The sequence below is a fragment of the Pristis pectinata genome, chromosome 32 (genome assembly GCF_009764475.1).
Source record: "Pristis pectinata isolate sPriPec2 chromosome 32, sPriPec2.1.pri, whole genome shotgun sequence".
In the NCBI taxonomy this organism is placed as follows: Eukaryota; Metazoa; Chordata; class Chondrichthyes; order Rhinopristiformes; family Pristidae; genus Pristis; species Pristis pectinata.
The window spans coordinates 4,609,631-4,624,511 of NC_067436.1; positions in this window are offsets into that span (position 1 = coordinate 4,609,631).

Here is a 14,881-nt window from a genome sequence, read left to right on the forward strand (position 1 = left end):
GGAGGATGATCACGCCGCTGCGGTTGCCCTAGTGGGCTCCAAATCATGAGAGGAGTTGGAACCAAAGCCCGGGCTCCGTGCATGATGAGGACCTTTAGAAACTCATTCTGTTTCATCGCATTCTCCAGGACGCAGGTTGGCTGAATTCTTCAGGCAAGAACTGGGCCAAATGCAACAAAGAGATGGAAGTAAAAGGAAAATAGGGAGGTGAGGGGAGAATATGAGAAGAGAATGGTAGTGAGCATAAACGGCAACCCAAAAACCTCTTACCAACACCTAAACAGTAAGTGGGCAGTGAGAGGTAGGGTGGGACCTATTAGAGGCAAGGTAATGTACGAGTTGTAGAGTCACACAGCACAGTTACAGGCCCTTCTGCCCATCCTGTCCATGCTGACCATCAGATACCCATCTATACTGATCCCATTTACCTGCACTTGGTCCATAACCTATTGTGCCTTGGCAATTCAGGTGCTCGTCCAGATGCACTTGCTCAGAGGCACAGGACAAGGCAGGTGGAGTAATGGTTGGGGCAGAAGTTGATGGGGAGGGTTTGCTGGAAAAGTTATTGTGCTTAAAGTGGACAAGTCACTTGGCCTGGATAACTTGTTCCCTGGATTGCCAAGGGGAATCAGAGTGGAGATAGTAGAATGTTTTAGTGTAAATCTTCCTGGCTTCCCTGGATACTGCACAGATGTCAGTGTGTTGGAAAGTGGTAAATATGACCCTCCTGTTCTAGAGAAGATGCAAGAACATCATGTGACAACAGCCTGGTAAATTCAAAATCGATGATGGGTAAGGTTGTGGAGACTGTAATCTGGCACGCGGAGAGGTTTGAGTTAATTAAGGACAGCCAGCACAGATCTGTAAAAGGCAAATCATGTTTGACTAACCTAAATGAATTTTTGAAGAGGTGACAGAATTTAATGAAGAGAACGTGGTGGATATTGTCCACATGAATTTTACCAAAGAATTTGACAAAGTTCCACATAAAGTGCTGGTTAAAACAGGAGAGTCCGTGTCAGTATGGATAAGGAGGAAAACTGGCTGGAGAACGGAAAACTGCCAGTCATAGTAAATGGATGATCTTCAGGTGGCAGTGTTCCACAAGGTTCTGTGTTAGGACAATTACATCACTTGGGTATTGAAATGCGGGGTACAATTTCAAAATTTGCCGAAGATGCCAAACTTGGAGATGTAGCAAACAGTGAGGATGATAACCATTGATTGCAACAGGACACGGGTGGGCTGACAGAGTGGCAGATGGAGTTTAATACACAGAACTGTGACATGTTATATTTTGGCAGTGGGGATAGGGACATACAATGGTACTGCTCTAAAGTGTGCGCCAGAGCAGAGGGACCTGGGGATTCGTCAGCAGAGACATACTGAGAGAGCAGTTAGCAAAGGAGTGGGATTGAGCTTTGTAAATAGAATATATGCCAGAGATGTCATACTGAGATATAAAGCTCTGGTTGTTGGGACACCCCTAGATTATTGCAGACAGTTGTCATCACAGTTCAGGAAGGATGCTGCAGCCAACATGGACCCATCAAGCCAGGTTACATGGAAAGCAGTGGAGGAATGGAATTGCTCTGAACACCAGTATACACTCAATCAGCTGAATGGCCTCCCTTGTTATGAGGCAACAAGGGAATATTATGAAAGCATGGGAGATTTTGCCCTCTCACAAGCCCCTGCAGCAGGTTTCAAAGACCAGCTCGACTTCCAAACATCAGCATCGTTCACCTTCCCTGCTGATGTGCCTTGTGTGACCTGAGGTTGTGCTGGGGACGTGACCCACCCAAAGTTACACATTGGGATGCTCCAACGGTGCTCCCACCCTAACACGGTGAACTGGCAGTGGATGCACACGAAGATCCCACAGACAGCGGTATCCCGTTCTACTGATGATTGTCAGCAGTGTTCGGGCACTGAGGGGATAAGCCAAGTGATTTGCTCACTGCCACCTGAGGAGGCGGGCAGGGCTCCACATGTGAAAGGCAGCACCTTGGACAGCGCAACACTTCGGTCCGCGATCCGTCCCCTGCCTCTGGTGTTCCTGGAGGTACACCCTGGGTGTGAGAAGGTCCCTCTCCACCTTCAGCCTGACTCTGCCTCAGCATCCCTCCGTGCCAGCTTCAGCTGGGTGTCCCCTGCCCCACGCACATTCCCCATTACCGGGGCCTTCCCTTCAACCTCCAATCCCCGCCCACCAGCCCTCCTACCACACTGGAAACTCAGCACCGAGAGGCTGGGTGAGTGACAGGACAGGGCAGGGTCAGGCTGGTTGAGTTCCACTGTGCTCCAGAATGGACTCCAATATCCTTGCAATGCAGTTTAAACCCATTGGGGAGGTTTCAAGAGGGATTGGAACCTTTTGGACAGCACAGTGGCGCAGCTGGCAGAGCCCGCTGCCTCACAGCTCCAGAGACCCGGGTTCAATCCTGACTTCGGCTGCTGTCCGTGTGGGGTTGTCATGTTGGAACCTTTTCACTCCTGTGACAATGTGGGCGCTCCGTTTCTCTCCCACATCCCAATGACGTGTGGGTTGGCGGGTTCATTGGCTGCTGCAGATTGTCCTTAGTGTGTAGATGAGTGGTGGGATCTGGGGGGTTGAAGGGAGTGTGGGAGAAATGGGTTACAGGGAGGTGAGGTGGGGGAGGTGAGATTGATGGGAGTGCTCCGAGAACTGGTATAGACTTCATGGGCCAAATGGCCTCCTCCTATGTCATGAGAAAATGTGAAACCCCAAAGGGAATTCAGAGATCAGGAAGGGAAAGTTAAGAGAAGAAACAAACAAAATAAATTGGCAGCAAAACCAAAGCCAGGCAGTAAAGGGCTTCAAATGCAGAGTGTTGCCACGGTCTGATTGTCAGAGCATTGGTAACGAGGTAAGTGAATTACTGGCACCAGCAGAAGAAGCGGAGTATTTGTGAAATGGTGAGAGATGGGGTAGTGTTGATGTTGGAAGGGACCTGGGTGTGCTGGGACACAAGTCGCTGAAGTCCAACGTCCATGTATGGCAGACAATTCAGACAGCCAATTGTGTGTTAGTCTTTATAATGAGAGGTTTGAATACATAGAGTCACAGCACAGAAACAGGCCCTTTGGCCCACTGAGTCTATTGCCAACCATCAACCACCCATTTACACCAATCCTACATTAATCCCAAGAGGACAAACACTATGGCATCTAACGCCATACAACACACGGAATTGGCCAACGTTGTCCTGTATGTGGTCGAGCCCTTGCACACTGTAGCAAGCCTTACCTAGTGGATTCAGAGTGCCTTTGGTGACAATTAAAGGGACTGTGCCTTTCCTTGGCTGCTCCAGGGAGTCCAATTGACTTCTTAGTAGGTTCTCCTTTAAATGTTTATTCCCAACTCCCCTCCCCATCCTCAGCTCCCACCCCCTCCCATGTCCTTTTCCCCATTGTCCCTCCCCAAACATGCACTGCCTGGTCATCTCCACCCCTCTGCAATCCTCCCTGTCCTCCCCTCTGATCCTCCCAATCCCCTCACCCCTCCTAGTCTCTACCTCTGTCCTTCTTCCGTTACACCCCTCACCCTGCCCAGGATCGTCCTCAACCACCTGTTGATCTCGGTCCTGATCCCGCTGACCCACTCTGGACTCTCTGATGTCTTTTGGATAAGTACAGAGATAGGAGGGTTTAGAGGGAAATGGGCCAAATGTCGGCAGATGGGACTAGCTTGGTGGGCACCATGGTCGGCATGGGCGTCGGGCCGAAGGGCCTGTTTCCCTGCCATATTACTCTATGACTCTCTGCACCTTCCCCGCACCCCTCCCCCTCCCTCCCTCCCCAGCTACCAGGCTGATTTCCCCATGAGTTCCACAATGCAGAAGTTTTTGCCCTGTGTGTGTGTGTCTTGAGTGTGCAAGGCCTCCTCTACTGCACACACCAGCTGTGATAGATGGAATATCAAGAGCTTGTACAAAGTTGGCGGAGGAATCCCCCACAATATTGCTTTAACCCGTGTATCAATGCAATTTCTAACCCTTTTTTTTAACTTAAAACACCCTTGTACCATTGTGTTTCTGTGCTGTACATTCACAGTAATTATACCTATCAAGTTATGCATTATCTGTCTTCGTACTACACGCAGGAATCCTTCTGAGCCTGAATAGGATTTTCTTCCATCTTTTAAGAGACATCTCCCTCCAGTTTGGAGTGTGCCGGCTCTGCCCCAGGGGGTTGATCACAGAATACATCTGGTTATCAGGTGTGGCTGCAGGATTTTCCTCCCCTTGTTCCACAGGCTGCAGCTGGCTAACTGGGCTGTGTTCTGCAGTGGAAGAGGCTCCCAATTGTTGTCTTGGATCCACCGGGTCTCTGCCTGAATATTAAGATATTAACTTCTAGCTGGCTGGAGAACATGAAAGAGGCTAGCCAATAAACAGGATAAAAGTCTGGGAGCTTTAGAACAAGCACAGGGTTGGCCAAGGGGATTAAATTAAACAGACAAAAAGAGGTGAATGGAGAGGGTCAAAGAGAGAGACAGCCAGCCAGCCAGGAAGGGAATGTGAGGGAGAGGGAGGGAGACAGTGAGAGAGACATAGAGAGAGAGACACTCACACATAGTGAGTCACCTACTTACGTCCTTCTCCCTGGACTTTAGTTTTGGCTCCATCACTAAAAAACGGGAAATAAACTAAGTGAGAAATGAGGAACTTGACATTCCAGTTACATTAAATCTGGAGACTTAGGTCACTTTCTTTCCAGAATCTAGATTTAGGGCTGACACAGAGTGAAGTTCTTGCAGTCACTTTCTATTTGTGTTTCTCTCTCTCTCACTCTTTGTATTTTTGTTTGCCTTCAGTCTCTCCCTGTAACTCTCTTTCCCTTCTGGTACCCCCTTCTCTCCTTATATCTGTTTATCTCCTCTCTCTTTCCCCCTCCCCCATATGTTAATCCATTTCTATTCACTCCATCCCTCCTTCTCACTCTTTGTATCTGCTCTCTATTTATCTCCCTCTCTCTGCCTTTATCTCTCTACCATTCTTTCCATCACTCACCTTCCCTATCTATCCCTCCCTCTCTGCCTCTCCCTGTCGCTCTCTCTCTCTCTCTGCCTGTCTCTCTATCTTTCTGTCTCCCCTTTCCCTCTCTCTTTCTTCCTCTATTTCTTTGTCGCTCTCTCTCTCACTCTCCGTCTCTCTCTCTATATATCTGTCTCTCTCCACCCTCTCTATTTCCCTCTCTGCCTCTCCCCTGTATCTCTCTCACTCCGCCTGTCTGTTTCTTTATCTCTCAGTACCCTCTCTCTCTCCCCCCTCTCTCTCCCCCCCCTCTCTCCCCCCCTCTCTCTCCCCCCTCTCTCTCCCCCACTCTCTCTCCCCCCACTCTCTCTGCCCCTCTCTCTCTCCCCCTCTCTCTCTCCCCCCCTCTCTCTCTCCCCCTCTCTCTCCCCCCCTCTCTCTCCCCTCTCTCCTCCCCCCCTCTCTCTCCCCCTCTCTCTCCCCTCTCTCTCCCCTCTCTCTCCCCCCTCTCTCTCCCCCTCTCTCCTCTCTCTCTCCCCCTCTCCCCCCTCTCTCTCCCCCCTCTCTCTCCCCTCTCCCTCTCCCCCCCTCTCCCCCCTCTCCCCCCCTCTCTCCCCCCACTCCCTCTGCCACTCTCTCTCCCCACTCTCTCTCTCCCCTCTCTCCCCCTCTCACCCTCTCACTTCCCCCTCTTTCTCCCCTCTCTCTCTCCCCCTCTCTCTCCCCACTCTCTCTCCCCTCTCTCTCTCCCCCTCTCTCTCCCCCCCTCTCTCTCCCCCCTCTCTCTCCCCCCTCTCTCCCCCCTCTCTCCCCCCCCTCTCTCCCCCCCTCTCTCCCCCTCTCTCTCTCCCCCTCTCTCTCTCCCCCTCTCTCTCCCCCTCTCTCCCCCCCTCCCCCCCCCTCTCCCCCCCTCCCCCCCCCCCTCTCCCCACCCCCCCCTCTCTCCCCCCCTCTCTCTCCCCCTCTCCCCCTCTCTCTCCCCCCTCTCTCTCCCCCCCTCTCTCCCCCCCTCTCTCTCCCCCCCTCTCTCTCTCCCCCCTCTCTCTCTCCCCCTCTCTCTCTCCCCCCTCTCTCTCTCCCCCCTCTCTCTCTCCCCCCTCTCTCTCTCCCCCCTCTCTCTCTCCCCCCTCTCTCTCTTCCCCCCTCTCTCTCCCCTCTCTCCTCCCCTCTCTCTCCCCCCTCTCTATCTCCCCTCTCTCCCTCTCTCCCCCCTCTCCCCCTCTCTCTCTCCCCCTCTCTCTCTGCCCCTCTCTCTCTCCCCCCTCTCTCTCTCCCCCCTCTCTCTCTCCCCCCTCTCTCCCCCCCTCTCTCCCCCTCTCTCTCCCCCTCTCTCCCCCCTCTCTCCCCCTTCTCCCCCCCTCTCTCCCCCTCTCTCTCCCCCCTCTCTCTCCCCCCTCTCTCCCCCCTCTCTCCCCCCTCTCTCCCCCCTCCCTCTCCCCCTCTCTCTCCCCTCTCTCTCTCCCCCTCTCTCTCTCCCCCCCCTCTCTCCCCCCCCCTCTCTCTCTCCCCCCCCCCTCTCTCTCCTCTCTTTCACTCACATCTCAAAATCCTTGAAATCAGTCTCATTCTGTTCAGAGAACATTTGTAAAGTCATGATCTGGTCAAGCAGAGTCAGGGTGGCTTCATGAAGGGGAAATCATGTCTGACAAACTTATTCGAGGTCTTTTAGGAAATATGGACAGAGGGGAACAAGTGTAATGTATTTGAATAATCTATTCAATGACATTGAATGGTCAAAGTAGGAACAAGTTTGAAGAGTGTGTCATACTTTCCATTACAGTAACATTCCAAACCCTCTCTGTCAAAAAGAACAGAGTTGAGGGCTATTGGACATGAACACTGTCTCTCTCCATACCCTTTTAACACTGGATCCTCGATGAACAGTACACGTGGTCTGCAGAATAAGTGCTCTCTCTTCCTCCACCAGTCCTTTCTGCTGGAACTCTTGTCACTGAGTATGCTACAAGCTCATTACCTTCCTGTTTCCTCCCAGGATCCATATTGTACAGGGCACCTAGACAGAAGGACGGGAGGACAAGGCATCTTTAGCTTCAGTTTACAAAGAGATCGATTCAGAAAGTGGGCAGAAATGTTAGTCACTTACACTCAGTCTCCACTGTCAGTGAGACATCAGCAGCCCTGGAGTTAAAGAAATCGAGCTTGTGAATGTTTCATTGAAATCGAGCTTGTGAATGTTTCATTAAAATGAGCAAAACCAGACAGAAGCTGCACAAAGCCTGAGTGAAGCCAATTCCTACCTTGGTTCTGCTGCCAGGAATCCATCACAATACATGCAATAAGATAGGAGAAATGTATTTTTAAATCTTTGTGACTGATTCGGCACTTAAAACAATTTTATATTACTCAAGCAAAAACGTTAAAGCTCTTGCTGACCTTTGGTCTCATTTGATTTCCAACCTCCTTTCCTCTTGACTTTGCAAATGACTCCGACAATGGAAATCAGCACAAGAATGCAAATCAGCACAACCACAGAAACTGGAACTGGAGGTGGTACAGTTTCTTTTCCTGCAGAAGAAATTCAACATCAGGTTTAGTTGCAAGGTATATGGGTCACTGACTACACTCTGCAGCTTGGACTCTGGAATAGAACAGCACTGAAGGGCATTGAACCAATTTATAATGGATACAACTGCGCACCCTGCAATTTCACAGATTGAATCATTTATTCATTCTTTAGATTGTGGGACGTACCTTCAGTATCTTGACTTGCTGTTTGATATGATGAGGTTGAGCTGTATGATAATTTCTCAGCTTGTTCCTCCTGGTTACGGCAGTTGTATACTCCAGTTTGTCTTAAACGCTGGATACATTCACAGGTACAACCCCCAGTAACGTCTCCTGATGTCACCTGCACACGGCAGCATTGGGTCATGTCGGCATCAGCAGAGCACTGACACTTGTTAATCTGTTCATGATTGATGCAAAACTGAGTGAAGTGTGGTCCTGCTTCATTCTGAGACTCGGAGGGTCCAGTGTCATGCCGTCCTTCTGTCAACAATGTTTCAGAAGAAAATTGAGATGAATCAGAAAAGACTGGGAAAGAACATTTATTAATACACTAATCTCCAGCGTGGTACTGTACAAATGATTTCCAAGTGTTCTCCATCCTCTCCAAGTCCCAGCCATAATGTCTGTTACCTGGTCAAACACAATCATCCCCTTTGGAATTCAAACCGGCAACTTCTCATTCCTTTTTCCTGTCTATTCACAAGTGTGGTAATGTATCTGACAATGCAAATCAGCACCACACACAAAATGCTGGAGGAACTCGGCAGGTCAGGCAGCACCTATGGAAGGAAATAAACAGTCCACCTTTCAGGTCAAGACCCTTCATCAGGACTGGAAAGGACCATAAGACATAGGAGCAGAATTAGGCCATTCGGCCCATCAAGTCTGCTCCGCCATTCGATCATGGCTGATTTATTTTTCCCTCTCAACCTCATTCTCTTGCCTTCTCCCCTTAACTTTTGACGCCCTTACTAGTCAAGAACCTATCAATCTTCACTTTAAATGTACCCAATGACTTGGTCTCCACAGCCGTCTGTGGCAATAAATTCCGCAGATTCACCACCCACTGGCTAAAGAAATCCCACTTCATCCCTGTTCTAAAGGGACACCCTTCTGTTCTGAGGCTGTGCCCTCTGGTCCTAGATTCTCCCACTACTGGAAACATCCCCTCCACATCCACTCTATCCAGGCCTTTCAATATTTGGTAGGTCTCAATGAGATCCCCCTCATCTTTCTCAACTCTGTCGAGTATAGGCCCAGAGCTATCAAACACTCCTCATACATTAACCCCTTCATTCCTGGGATCATTCTTGTAAACCTCCTCTGGACCCTCTCCAACGCCAGCACATCCTTCCTTGGATACGGGGCCCAAAACTGCTCACAATATTCCAAATGTGGTCTGACCAATGCCTTATAAAGCCTCAGCATTACATCATTGCTTCTATATTCTAGTCCTCTCGAAAATGAATGCTAACATTACATTTGCCTTCCTTACTACCAAACTCAACCTGCAAGTTAACCTTTAAGGAATCCTGCACTGAGACTCCCAAGTCCCTTTGGACCCTCTGATTTCTGAATTCACTCTCCGCTTAGAAAATAATCTATGTCTTCATTCCTTCTACCAAGGTGTGTGACTGTACACTTCTACCCTGACAATGGAAATCAGCACAAGAATGCAAATCAGCACAACCACAGAAACTGGAACTGGAGGTGGTACAGTTTCCCTTCCTGCAGAAGAAATTCAACATCAGGTTTAGTTGCAAGGTATATGGGTCACTGACTACACTCTGCAGCTTGGACTCTGGAATGGAACAGCACTGAAGGGCATTAAACCAATTTATAATGGATACAACTGCGCACCCTGCAATTTCACAGATTGAATCATTTATTCATTCTTTAGGTTGTGGGACGTACCTTCAGTATCTTGACTTGATGTTTGATGTGATGAGTTTGATAATTTCTCAGCTTGTTCCTCCTGGTTACGGCAGTTGTATACTCCAGTTTGTCTTAAACGCTGGATACATTCACAGGTACAACCCCCAGTTATGTCTCCTGGATGTCACCTGCACACGGCAGCATATGGGTCATGTCGGTATCAGCAGAGCACTGACACTTGTAATCTGTTCACGATTGATGCAAAACTGAGTGGAGTGTGGTCCTGCTTCATTCTGAGACTTGGAAGGTCCAGTGTCATGCCGTCCTTCTGTCAACAATGTTTCAGAGGAAAATTGAGATGAATCAGAAAAGACTGGGAAAGAATATTTCTTAATATACTAATCTCCAGCGTGGTACTGTAGAAATGATTTCCAAGTGTTCTCCATCCTCTCCAAGTCCCAGCCATAATGTCTGTTACCTGGTCAAACACAATCATTCCCTTTGGAATTCAAACTGGCAACTTCCCATTTCTCACTTGTTCCTATCCACAAGTGAGGTAATTTCATACGAACTGACTGTAAGATTTTCCCACTGACTGGTTTTAAAGTTACTTAGTTATACCTCACCTTCCACTAGTCCATGTGAAAATATCCCAGCTACCTTCCTATGCCCTCCTGATATATTCTCAATTCTCCAGCTACCTCCCTGAAAGCTTCTGTTATTATTTCCCAAATCCATGATACCTGCCTAGCCAAAAAACTTGGAATCTCCCTGCACTGCACCCTAAACTTTCTTGAAATCCCCTCCCATCTACTTCTACACCTCTGATAGCTCTCCGGACATTTCCCCTGTGTACATCCTATTCTTCATTACCACTAGAGACACAAGTTGCTTTCCACGTGTTAGCTGGAAGCAGGATAGGCAACACCATGATCCACTCTCACAGGAATGCTGAGCCATCCAATTAAGTATGTTCTTTTCCTGAGAAAGAGCTGTCTCTTCATTGAATTATTTTCCTGATTTGCTGACTTCTGCTTCAGTTCCCTGTTGATCCATTCCAAAAATAGAAATCCAGGAGCACTTCTGAGCACCAGTGAATCTGTGGCGTTGTTTTTGCCATGTCGTCACTGTGGAGAGCGAATCTTCCTGGAAGTGGGTAACGTTGGGTAGAAGGATTATTCTTTTGGAAAGGCAGTGCAGGAGGTGAGGTGGCATTGTTAATTAAGAGAAAATGAAAGTAATAGTGAGGAGGGATGTCAGCTCGAACATGAATAGGGAAAGCTCAGAAATATCAAATGTTACTGGGAATTAAATACAGATCCCCAAAGAGTGTCTGTAATGTCATTAAATGAGAAAGTAGAGATGCATGAGATAAGGTTACAACTGTAATTATGGGATCAGATTTGGAACCATACCATGAAGTTCTGGAGATGGTTTTCTGGTTCAATATGTCAAGGAACTAACTAGAGGGCAGCCCATCCTAGACTGAGCACTGTGTAATGAGTAAAGATTAATTAGCAATCTTGTTTCTCATGGCCCATGGGGAACATAGGAAGTCAGGGAGAGAGGTAGCTGTGGAGGGAGTGCAGTGAGGTTTCACCAGACCGATTCCTGGAATGGCAGGAGGGACAGATGAAGAGAGCTTGGGTTAAGAGGTTCATTTATACAACATGGAAACAGGCCTTAAGCTAGTCCCACTTTGCTGTGTTTGGTCCACATCGCTCTAACCTTTCCCATCCATGTACCCGTCCAAATGTTGGAATTGTACCCATTTCCACCACTGCCTGTGGCAGCTCGTTCCACGTACCTACTGCCCTCTGTGTGAAAAAGCTTGCCCCTCCGATCCCCTGTAACAGCCGGAGTTTAGAAGATTGAGAGAGGACGGCACTGAAACTTACAAAATGGCAATGAGACTGGACAGACGAGATGCTGGGGAGAATGTCCCCAGTGCTGAGGAAGTCTAGGACCAGGGATCCACCGGGTAAGGACCATGGGGGAAGCCATTTATGTCTGAGGTAAGGGGAACAGAGGATGGTGAACCTATGGAAGTTACTAAATATATTGAAGAAGGAGTTAGATATTGTTCTTATGGTTAAGGAGATCAAGGGATATGGGAAGAAAGAAGGAACAGATACTGAATAAGAATCAGCCATGGCTCAAACAATGAACAACCTCTTGCTCCCAGGTTCGATGCATCTCTGCTTATAAGCATTCCTTATAGAACGGACAGTGTTGTGGCCTCAAACTGGAGGATAATTAAAGGGACAAACGAACAATTGGTTCGGTGACTACAGGGCTTCAGGGAGGAGAAAAGAATGAACACAAATTTCGGCAGTTCCCTGCAAAGCTCCCTCTGAAACTCTGGCAGGAGGCTGTTGAGACTGAGAGCCCCTGGGTGCTGGGAGATTTCACATTGGCCTCTTTGACCTATGACGCTGCCAACCACCACAATCTACAAGGGGAATCCCAAGGGGAAGGGAGCAGGAGGTGATTGCTCTTGTCCGAGAGTCATGGAGAGGGACAGCATGGAAAACAGGGCCCTTGACCCATGAGTTCGCACTGACCATCAACCACCCATTTTACATTAAGAGAGACACAAGATACTGCAGATGCTGGAACCTGGAGCAAAAAACGAGCTGCTGGAGGAACTCAGTGGGTCGGGCAGCATCTGTGGAGGGAATGGACAGTCGACACTTTGGGTGGAGTCCCTGCATTAGTCCATCTTCCTCCACAGATGCTGAGATCCCCCCAGCAGCTCGTTTTCTGCTCCATTTTACATTAATTTCATATTTTTATTCTCCCCACGTTTTCATCAACTCCCCCCCAGATTCTACCACTTACCTACACTCTAGGGGCAATTTACAGTGGCTAATTGACCTACCAACCCTTGCTAACACCACACAGACAGCACTCGAGGTCAGGATCGAACCCGGGTCTCCGGCGCGGTGATACTCAATGCCCCGGCTGATGGAGGGAAGCGTGCTGTATACCTTCTTACCACCCTATCTACTTGCATTGCCACTCTCAGGGAGTTATCCAAGGCCCCTCTGTACACCAATGCCATTAAGGGTCCTGTCATTAACAGTACGCTTTCCCCTTATATTTGATCTCCCAAAGTGCAACACCTCACATTTGTCTGGATTAAACTCCATCTGCCATTTCAATAGCTACCTCTGTAACTGATCCTGCTGTACCCTCTAACAACCTTCTTCACCAACCACAGCTCCCACCAACTGTTGTGTCTGCAAACTTACTAATCAACCCAACAACAGGGATATTACTCAGAGTAGGGTCATGGACGTGGAGGCAGTGTTAAGATACTACATGAATACTTCTCATCTCTTTAACAAGGAGGAGAGTACTTCTGAGGTAGTAATGGAGACACTGGTCGCTGGGTGGTAAAGTGGTGCAGCAGGTAAGTGCTGCTGCCTCGCAGGTCCAAACAACCTCGGTTCAATCCTGACCTTCAGCGCTGTCTGTGTGGGGCCTTGCAGGTTCTCTCCGTGACCGCGGTGGTTTTCTTCCAGGTGCTCCAGTTTCATCCCACATCCCAAAGGTGTGCTGCTGGGTTAATTGGCCACTGTAGATATCCCTTAGTGTAGGTTAATGGCAAAAAGGATCAAAGGGTCGTAGCTGTGCATGTGAGAGAGAGAGACAACAAGTTGCAGGGATACAGGAAATAGGAGAGTGGGAATGGGGGGATTGGGATCGCTCCCCTGGGAGATGGCATGGATCCGATGGGCTGATTGACCTTCTGCAGCGTCATTGTAAGGACAAGATAAGTTAAGAATTGATCACACAGAAGTCTTGGAAACACTGGCTGAATTTAGTTGATAAGCCACCAGGACTAGATAGAATGCATCCTCAGATTTAAGGGAAGTATGGGAGGGAGATCGCAGGGACACTGACCATGTACTTTGGTTACAGAGTTGGTGGCAGAGGGATGGACAGTGGCAGCTTATCAAAAGCTCTTGGAAGTTCCGTGTACACCACGTCAACTGCCTCCTTCTAAAGGGGTATAGATAAGCCAGTCAGTTTAATCTCTGTGATGGAAAGCTCTTAGGAGCTTAGATCCAGGTCAGGAGGAAAATGGATTAGTTAAGGTGATCCAGAACAGACTTGCTGAGGTCAAATTATGTTTAACCAATGTTCGATGAGGTCTCAGACACAGTTGGTGAGGGTGATGTAGTTAATGTGGTATCCATGGACTTTGAGAATGCTTTTGATAAGGTGCCACATAACAGGCTTATCAGCAAAGTTGGAAGCAAATGGCATAAAATGGAATGATGCCATAGGTACAACGGTGGCTAACAGATACACAGAAGGTCATGTGAGCGGTTGCTTTTCAGACTGGAGGGAGGTGGAAAGTGGTGGTTCCTTTGGCAATGGCATTAGGGACATTACTTTCCTTGAATGACATTAATGACCTAGGTTTGGGGGTGTAAGGCATCATTTCTAAATCTGTGGATGGCACAAAACTTGCCAGCATTGTGCTTGCAGCAGGTTACAGACAGGCTGGTAGAACAGGTACACGGCAGACCGCAGATACTGCAATCTGGAGCAGCACTCAGATGCCAGAGGAACTCAGCAGATCGAGCAGCATCTGTGGATGGAAATGGACAGTCGACATTTCAGGTCGAGACCCTTCATCTGGACTGTCCGTTTCCCTCTCTAGATGCTGCCTGACCCACTGAGTTCCTCCAGCATCTTGTGTGTGGGTAGGAAGGGCAGGTGTGTGACAGATGAGGTTTAATGCGGAGAAGTGCGAGGTGACGGACTTTGGGACTAGAATAAGCAGAGGCAACGTAGAATCAAGGATTCAGAATCAGTTCCTCTATCCAAACAGGCAGACCTGGAAGGGACGGCTCTGAGACTTACACAGAGGTGGACACTGATGCCTCCTGCTGGAGGTTCTGAGGTCTGGATGAGTTTCTGGTTCCTCACCCAGTGGGGCTTCCTTCCTTCACACTGTTAAGGCTGGGAGCAGCTGTAGCTGCCTCCAACTTCCTCATGGTGGCTTTGCCAGTACTGTTGACTCTTCTGAGGGGTGGTAACAGGACAATGCCTTGCGAGCTCACAGAACTCACACTGGCAACTCAGGGATCAAACCTCCCCCCGGGAATGGACACAGTTTTCCTCTCCTCCAGGTTACACTAGTGTTCAGATGCCCAGCTGGACTTCTCGGCTTCATGATGAGGAAGTTCTAGACGGCGGCAGCGGCTCCCACTGCTACAGAAGTGCGAAGGAGGGGAGCCCCACTGGTCAGGAAGCACGGCAGCCTCACTGCATGTCCTATTTGTTGCTCACACAGTACTGAGCCTTCATCACTGACCGGTCTGCGCTCTCTGACTTCCAGTGGGGACTTGTCTGCAGCTTGCCATTGGAGATAGACCATGGGTATCAGAGACATCACAGGCAGCCATAAGCACCAAGTAGGATGGGCGTAAAGGCCCCAGCTCCCCAGGTCCTTATCCACC